Here is a 10,275-nt window from a genome sequence, read left to right as displayed (position 1 = left end):
CAAATACAGTTAATGTGTGTTATGCGTGACCAAACTTGCTACGCTTCACGTCACGTAACGACTGCTGTTTTTGAAATTATGCCCCATGTTATCATGTGAAACCAGTTGTTAAATTGTAGATTTGAAAACACATTTATAATTTATTGTATCAAACCGGGAATTGGGTCAATAAAAAATTGAGGTACTAAGACGATTGTTAACTATAATTAGTGGGATCTGAGGGCACGGTAGTGCCTCTGCCAAGACGAGCAAAGCGAAGCGCAAGGGCACTACCTACCTTTTCTCGAAGCGCTTCGTCGTTTTTTTGAACCCTCATAACTTGGGTTTGGATTATACCAGATAAACAAAATTCTTGGGGTATAATGTCAATAGTAGATAGCGCTCATACTTTAGATTTTATTCATATCTAAAAAAACCCAATATCGTCACTGAATCACTCACTCACTGATGATCATCAAAACCCTTAGGGTAGGTACTTCCTGACGTCCTAGGAACCTGAAATGTGGTATGTAGGATAGTATTAGTACATAAACAGCAACAAAATTCAATAACATGTAAATTTTTGCCCCTAAGGGGGGGGGGAAAGGGGGGGGGGGATCAATAACCGCTGAACCGATTTAGTTGAAATTTGGTATGTAAATAGTTTTTCTTATGGGGACGGATATAGAATAGTTTTCAACCCCAAAATCACCTCGTAAGGGCGAAAAGGGGGAGAAAAAATGCAGTAAATCCTCCCAACCCTTTTATTAGTCAAATCCCATCAAAAACATTTTCATGTAAAATGTAGCCAAGACGAGACCATATGGCTCGCACTATCAAGAAGTTATCAGATATCTTGTAGAGCCAAGCTTCTAACTTTACAAGTCCTAACTTCACAAACTTGACCGTTTCGTTAATACAAGAAGTATTGTGTAATAAAAAATAATGAATAGTGAATAAATTTTTCACCTTACGCCCATGTGACGGTAATAGCGAAACGGCCAAGCCATATGTATATGTTGAATAAGGTGTAGATTATGTCAAGTTAGGGCTTGTGGAGTTAGGAGCTTGGCTCTACAAGAGATCTTATAACTTTTTGATAGTGCGAGCCATATGGTCTCATCTTGGCTACATTTTACATGAAAATGTTTTTGATGGGATATGTTTATTATAAAAAGGTTTTCTATTTATGAAGTGGAAGTGGGTCGTTGTTGTTCTAAAAAGTGTGTAGAAAATGACACGTGTCTGCTCTAGAGAACTGTACTTTCGAAATACGTTATTTTCTTCTTTTTACAAAAAGTAATTAAAATTTTGGGATTAAATTTGTTGTACAAATTTCCATTCAGATCATTAACTCCCCATTTCATAAATAACGACATTATTACCTAAATTGTTAACTGAAAGTACCCTCAAGTAATCCTACTCGTATTGAAGATTATACTTAGCCGTTTTTTTAAATGCACATTTTTACTTCCCTCGTAATCTAAATCAAAAGTGGTGTTTAACTCGGGTTAAACGCACCTTTTCAGTCTCGGATTATTAGTGTAGTACCCATACTCGATAGAAATAGATGCCTTTCATCCCTTGGTTAACAATCTACTATTAACGAAGATTGTGCACCGATACCTAATTTAGAAATTGGGTTGAATTTAAATACGAGCGTGTTTCAATTATAAGAGAGTTAACTAGTCTAACTTAAGGAGATCGGTGTTTACTATTTAGCTTTTAAAAAAAATGTGATAGTGATAGTCTTGTGTAATTAATTTTCCTGTATAACGGTGCACCATTCATCGCTAATCAGGACACGCGGCACGAGTCGAAGAATGAAATACGATAACGATAAGTTCTGGTTTAGATAAACTCTCATTTAGATATCGTTTGTATGTCGTATAATTGACAGAAGCAGCTCGATTCGGGCAACCAGTGTCACTTTGAAGTATCGTAGATAGATCTTATTGGCCAAGATAATCAGCAATCTAAAGTTACCTAATTTAATTTATGTAATTTATTGTGCGGAAGGTAACATAATATAGGTTGTAAGTTGATACTAACAAATATGGACTGTATTAATTGTCTGAGAATAAATAATTTTTATTTTATTTATTTATTTATTGGGATCACAGCGGAATCGAAATGTCACTTTGACGTTAAAAACATCGTCGATATGACGATATTTTTAACGTCAAAGTGACATTGGTTGCCCGAATGGAGATGCTTCTGTTAATTATACGACATACAAACGATATCTAAATGAGAACTTATCTAAACTAGAATTTATCGTTATCGTAACTCATTTTTCGAATCGGGTCGTAAATCAGTTTTCGTATCGGGCCGACGTTGTCGTTTTGCCCCTTCGTAGCATACCTCTACATACCGGGAAACCAATGTTATCGGCTAGACATAGCGCTACGACCGTAGCTCAGCGGTGAATAATGCGTTATTAAGTGCTACAACGTAGCAGTCGTAGCCTACAGGTTATACATGCTAATATTGTAATGCAGTGAAACATTATTTTGATATGCAAGCGCAGCATGTAAGTTAGGTATGCAGTTTGAACTAGGAACTAAACATGTCTATAAAAACATGAAAACTCACATTTAACATGGAATTCAATAGAAATGGCAAAAAAAAAAATTTAGCACTTCGTATTCACGTAGTTTTCTAGGAACAGATATCGTCCTATCGAGAATTTATAAATATATGTTAATTAAATATTCATGTTTCAGTATAAAAACTGTTTGACTCATATTTGTTTACACGTTTTGCTAGTTTTAGCCTCGATTTTTTAGGAGTGTCGTTTGAAGGTTACCGATATTCTAATTGTGAGTGGTATTTATACCGACTGTATTGCTGCAGGAAATGACAACTATTCAGCTGACAGCAGGCAACAACACTGCACACCAATCCTGCAGATTGCATTAGGTGTACAATAGATAGATAAATCGTTCTTTATTGGCACACCTCAGTAAAAAGACACAAAAGAAACAATTGATTAAATGTAGACAACATGCGGTCTTATCGCTAAAGAGCGATCTCTTCCAGACAATCTTTAGTTATCGGAATCATTCGTAGGTTACATTTCATGTAATTATCATCTGTCTAATTAGGTTTCTTGTAGGTACTCATAAGCGCAAGAAAATGTGCACTACCTTACTCCTTTAGCGCGTACAACTCACCTTGTATTTTAATATGTAATGTTTATAAGGTATTCATTTCCTATTTACTTATGACATCTTACAGAATCCAATAATCCATCCGAAAGCCACAACAACACGTTTCCTCATATAATTTTCATTGACGGCATTACAATATATCCTGGTTACGGTATTCACAATGTTATTAACGAGGAGGATAATGTGTATTGGGTAGTGGAGACATTTTTATTAAGAGCAGGGCCTATGCCGCCACGCGCCATTATGCTCGCCGCCCCACCGAGTGCTTAATGCAGGATAATGGACTCTCTCACTATTAATTTTGCTGTTTTTGTTTTCGAAACCATAACAGGGTCATCTTGTTATGGCGATTTGATTATGTACGAGCAGCCATCTTTTCCTTGTTGTTTTTATGCAATAAACGAGTAAACTATGTACTGTGGGCCTGTAAATGTAGCTTTTGAGACACAGGGAAACCTAATTTGAGAACCAGAGTCTAAAGTACCTATTGCCTGACGTGTTACTCTCTGCATTAAAAATCTTGTCATAATAAATCTCTTTTATTTAGTACCTAGGTTTAGTAGGTACGGCTTAGGTAGAACAGAAATTTATCTGATGTCCTATTTGAGGTTACTTGCGAACCGTTAAGCCGTTATATACGCAAATATTTGAAATGTTACCAAAGAGTTGTTTGAGAAATGTATCTTAACTATTTTATTCCCATTACAGTCAAGTTATAAACAACCTACTTACTACATAAAAATTAATGATACTTTGTAACAGAAGTATACAAAAAGGGGAAATATAAATTCTTGTAGACAAGTTAGTATTGGCATTTAACCAGTAATTGAAAATACCAAATTTGTGAACGTATCGATATCTGGAGGTTTAATAGCAGTCATATAAGTATGCGGAAGCTTGTTATTATGAATTTAAAAACGTGATTTCTCCTGGTCATTGTATTGCCTGTGATATTAGCATAAGTAATAATTTTAATAATTATAAGTTAATATTAGATGGTAGATATAATGAGATAGTGAGGACTTTACAGAATGCCGCCGCTCGTACCTGCCATCGCCGTCCTCGGACCGGTTCAACGCGGAGGAGGCAGGTCGCCGGGTGGAATCATCATGTCAGTGAATCTCATGAGATTGCTAAAATCCATTATAAATGTTGGGCGGTAGCTGGCAACCCTAGTTCCGGTGTTTATTATGAAAATATGCGAAACAGCCGTAAAGTGTTTAAAAATAAATTAAAATGGTGCCAGAAGAATGAGGAACAAATAAAAATGAACATTTTAACTTTAAATCGGGCGAATAATAATTTCTCGAAATTTTGGAAAGCGACTAAGTCTCTTAATAGTAAACAAGGGTTGCCAGTCTCAGTCAACAATGTTAGTGAACCTAAACTGATAGCGGATATGTTCGCCTCTCATTTCAAGGTTACGCCGTTGAACGTGGAGGGTGTGCCCCCGTCGGGGCTTTCGGTACCGTTGACCCCTCACGACAATAACATCTTTTTTACAATGAAAGATATTTCTAATGTTGTAAAACATATGAAGCGTGGGAAGTCCCCGGGGCACGATGGACTTAGCGTGGAGCACATCTTCCACGGCAGTGACGAGCTTTATCGTGTCCTAGCAGATTTCTTAATGCATGCCTAGCCCATTGTTATCTTCCTCCTGACATGATGAAAACAATAGTTGTCCCTATTGTTAAAAATAAAACTGGTGACCTGTCTAGTCTTAACAACTACAGGCCTATCTCGCTGGCTACGATAATCGGCAAAGTACTCGAGAGGCTATTACAACCCGAATTGACTAGGAATCTTACAATTGATCAGGCGCAGTTTGGTTTTCGCTCAGGACTTTCAACGGATTCTGCAATATTAGATCTGAAGTACACAGTGAATCACTATGTCAAAAGGGAAACGTCAGTGTACGCGTGCTTTTTAGATCTCAGCCGCGCTTTTGACTTAGTCAACTATGATTTGCTGTGGAAAAAGCTATTCACGTCTGGGACACCTCCTGAGGTTGTAGGTCTGTTGAGGTTCTGGTACGAAAACCAAACTAACAATGTAAAGTGGGGTGACGCACAGTCTAACGATTACAGGCTAGACTGTGGAGTGCGCCAAGGCGGGTTGACATCTCCGGACCTATTCAATTTATATGTCAACGATCTTATCGGGGAGCTGAGAGGCTCCAACGTCGGTTGCCATATTGGTAACGTATGTGTTAACAATCTGAGCTACGCAGACGATATGGTGCTTCTCAGCCCCTCGATTAATGGTCTTATGAAGCTGCTTAAGATCTGCGAACATTATGCCAGTACGCATGGCCTAAAATATAACGTGCTTAAGACGGAAATGCTCGTTTTTAGGTCAGGGAAGGGTTTTTAGGTCGGAGGGGGGGGGGTCCGGAGGTGATACCTACGGTGTGTATGAGTGGTGCGCCAATTCGGGTTGTAACGAGCTTTAAGTACTTAAGACATATCCTGGACGAGTACTTGAAAGATGACGCCGATATGGAGAGGGAGCGCAGGGCTCTCGCGGTTCGGTGCAACATGTTGGCTCGACGCTTTGCGCGTTGTTCGAGTGAGGTAAAGGTGACCCTGTTCAAAGCCTTTTGCCAATGTTTTTATACTTGTCAGCTTTGGAACAGGTACACCAGGCACTCCTTCAACGCGTTAAGGGTACAGTACAATAACGCCTTTCGTATTTTGTTGAAATTACCCCGTTTCTGCAGTGCGAAGGGCATGTTCGCGGACGCGAGGGTCCCTGACTTCTTCGCCATCCTGAGAGCCAGGTAGGCTGCCTTCCGAGCGAGATTGCTAGCCTCCAACAATGAAATTCTGTCACTGGTAGCTAAAGACTACAGTGACGAATTTAACAAACACTGGCGAAAACTGCACCGGTCCGAGAACGGCCTTTTTTAGTGCATAAGTTTTGTAAATGTTTTATTTCATTGTTTTAGGTTATAAGCATTATTATTTATTTTTTTATTCTTTACTGTATTTTATGTTTTCTTTTACACCTTTTATTATGTGCATTGTAATTATTATTTTTTTTGGGTTTCTTTCCTGCCAAATAAAGAATTTATTATTTATTATTATTAATATCTAAATAGAATACTTAGTAGGTATGCTATCGACCTGAAGTTTGCAAAGTTAATAAATAACGCTCTTTTGCCTTTAAAGTATGAAACAAATTACGATCGTTTAAGTAGACCGTTAGGTATCTACTTTAGACGTCAATTTAGACTTTTGTTACCGTATTTGTGGTTCTTTCTAAAATAAACATATAATTGTCGGCTGTACAAAGTTATCGATTTAAGTGTAAAAGTAGCACAATCTTTACTAAAATATGCCGTTTATTTTGAGGAGGTATACAGAGAAGGTGCCAGGTGTACAGATAAATAAAAAAGACACTAAACGGCTATGGTGAAACTATAAGGCCAAACAATGACTACAGAATTCTAAAAAACCAAAGTAATCAAGTACAAATATGTTAGCTAAACTAATTATATATAACCCAGAGTAATTATTATTCACATTTAACGCAAACTAATAATAAAGCAGCTAAAACCAACACAGGCGAGCAAACAGAACATAAAACATCGTAGTCATAATAGAATAGACGTAAGTTTAATATGAAATTCGAGTCGGGCTGGATATAGCGGTTGTCATAAACAAATAGCTTTACGAACCTTTACGAACATGAGCATACTCAAATATTGGTAGAACGTGGCTTCAGAGACACCAGCCAAGATTTATTTCGCAGTATATCAATGTTATCGATTTGTATAATATGTAGGCTTTATGTATATAAAAGGGATTTAGATATAGGTCTTAATTTTCTCCATATTTAAATTTGATTATGTCAGTCATCTTTAATTTTCTGTAATTGTATGTTAACTATATTGTTAGTTATTTTTCGAAGTTACGTTAATTAACATTCGATATTTTATTTGGATAAAAAAACACAAATATTCGTAGCAACAACACCTATTACATTGTTAGTAACGCAATAAAGTTCACGACTAAGCTTGTAATTACAGGAAAACGTAACTAGACTCTGGCCTTGTTCCCATATGGAATCCCACGGACGAAAGTCACATTCCACGATGTCTATTCTGCTTTCATCATGCCGAGTACGGCACCGTAATAAAGAATTACAGTAAGTGAAATTACTTAAGCGTAGAAATACGTTAGTTAGGTACGCCTACGGAACGCTTCCACCTTGCTTACGAGTAGTGATGTGCCGTGGGAATTTTCCCAGAACAAGGAATATTTTCTTAAAATATAAATAGCAAGATTTCAAATAGTTGTCATGCCTTTTTAATACTTTTACAAACTTGTTCCGAAACTGTAGTAATAAATGTTTATTACGCAAGTGTGTATCCACTACATATGGAGTTATATAGTGGGGTAATTCTGTCTATGTACAAAAACATTTAAATTACAAAAAAAAAAATGTTTAAAAGTGTATATCGTATGCGTACTGAGGGATCGCTTCGTATAGTTTTTAGAGAAAAACGTCGTGTAACATTGAACATCCTAGAGCTATGTTTATTCACAAAAAGTCAAAGTTAAGTTGTAAATAAGTCATCATTCAAAAGCAATATACGACACCAGTAGAAATATGATCTTGACCTTCCAAGGGTTAACAACTCTATGTACAAAAAGAGCACTTTAGTTATAGCTATATATTTAGCTAGACGGAATTATGTTAAAACGGAGGCTGAAGAATATAATAGATAAAGTATTTTATGATGCCAATGCATTTATGCAAGTTAACAGATACCTATGTACAAATAACGATATAAGCTTAGTTTTAAGATAGGTAGGTTGCCTACCTTAATTGTACGCCCTAGCAGGCAACTGATGATACTTTTTATTTTTAAAATTACCACTTTTGTATGTATACAGTTATACAATAAAAACTTATATGTATGTTTTCTATAAAAAAATGAGATTGGCAAAATAGCTACAGTGTTTATTATTGGATCTTTTGATAATGCAATGCAAAAGGTTTCACAAAAACCCGTCCAAAATACACGTATGCGAAACAGAGTTTCTTGGTAATAAGCTTACGGAACTCCACTATTCTTATTACTACCTAACTTATTATTATTTATCCAGGGGATTATTCCCAGTAACTATCGGGAAATTCACGGGAAGAATAGATGTTTTCCCGGGAGTATAAGGAATTTATGTTGGCGCATGAAATAGGCTTTTTAATGTTTTGTTAAGTTCAAATGGCCAAGTGTTGACTACATTTCTGATAACAAAATAGTATATCTATGCACAATTTCAAAATTCCCCTATAATCCCTTTATGAGAGAATATTCCCAGGAACGTTTCCGGGGTTAATTCTACATAGGGAATTATCTCGGGAACGGCACATCAGTGCTTACGAGATAAGTGAATTTCTGGCTTCATTATTACAATATAATCACACGCCGGGACTATAATTGGGCATTAATTAAATTCGAAGATATGAGATATATTTAATAATAAACAGGACGAAACACTGTTATTAATAAGCATCTTAACGATCAAACATCTGGCAAACATACCTAAATAATCTACTCGAAAAATATCCATGAGATGAAATTAAATCTGAAGCATAACCAGGTTAAGCTATTTTTTTGCAACAGTGTTTATAACAAGTGTTCAAAAGGAAAACCGCAGAAGTTGCTTGGTTTCCAACCCGTCCGGGTGAAGTTATCCCAATTTATACGACAATGACGGTGCAAATTTGTATTTTATCTTCCGATGGTGCAGTTACGATGATCGTTCATATTGTTCGCGATTAGAGCACAGGACTGAAGGAGATATATCGCCGGCAATACACGGACCGTGCCGCGATGGACTAACAAATTATTGTCGTCCAGGGAGCACGAAATATCGGTCCGAGCCGGCACGTTCGCCCGCGACCTACCAGAAATATATATCTGCACTCGCCATCGGCTGGAAAGTGGAAAACCGAGGGAATACTGAGCGAATCTCTCGCAGCGAGGCAGGGCGCGGACGCGGTTCGGTTAGCTCAAGGGAAAACTATTCCAGCCTCCTAGCTTGCATGAGTTGTACGTTATCACAAAAATCTGCCTGAGAGATTTATGCCTATTTAGATTTGGTGAGGACGTAGATAATTTTCAAATGTTCAAAAGTGTTTGTACTCAATATATTAGTATTTTGTGCAGCAGCAGGTATATTATGAGGGTTTTTAAAGTTCAAGGGCCGAAGTTACAAAACGTGACAAAGCCGAGTTTTGTAATGACATGCCCGAGAATTTTAAGACCTAATTATGTACCGTTGCATACAATATTTTTTCTAATACAGCAGCAATCACCTAAAACGATAAACAATATCAAATTAAATATTGGTTTATAGATCTTTGCCTAGAAGTTACCATAAAAAACGCGAGTCGGACTCGCTCACCGAGGATTCCGTTCTTTTTAGTATTTTTGGTTAGAGTAGCAACAGAAATACATCATCTGTGAAAATTTCAACTGTCTAGCTATTACTGTTCATGAGATACAGTCTAGTGACAGACGGACAGACTGGCGGACGGACAGCAGAGTCTTAGTAATAGGGTCCCATTTTACCCTTTGGCTACGGTACGGAACTCTAAAAATACAACAGTTGCCCAATATTGTACGAATATTCATAGTAACACTGGTATTTGTTATGATCAAATGTAAGTAGTTGATTTAAATATCACTGGTAGTCATTTAATCGATACATAAGTAGAAGTGCTGTAGTAGAAAAAACTCTTATTTGTTGTAGCAGAATAAGGTAGTAGATGAGGCTTCTGTACCTAAGTAATATCAAAATTTTCCTATGCTGTATGATACTCATAACAACACGATCAAAAACACTTTGGTTCCCTGTGTGTATTTCTATCGTTATAATATGTGTTCTATCGTAACTCCATTCCATGTTTAATTACATTTATCGTAAATTTGGAGACCGTAGTATACTTTTAGACATGCAAGTTGGAAGGAATTATATGATCCATCAGAGACCTTTTATTTACAAATATCAATATTTTGAACATATCATTCCTTCGACAGAGACTGGTGGGAGACTTCCGAGGATAGGGACACGTGGAAGAATAAGAGGAAGACCTTTGCCCAGCAGTG

This window comes from Cydia pomonella, chromosome 10 (genome assembly GCF_033807575.1).
Source record: "Cydia pomonella isolate Wapato2018A chromosome 10, ilCydPomo1, whole genome shotgun sequence".
Lineage (NCBI taxonomy): Eukaryota > Metazoa > Arthropoda > Insecta > Lepidoptera > Tortricidae > Cydia > Cydia pomonella.
The sequence above is the reverse complement of the archived record's forward strand: the minus strand, read 5'-3'. Positions refer to the sequence as shown.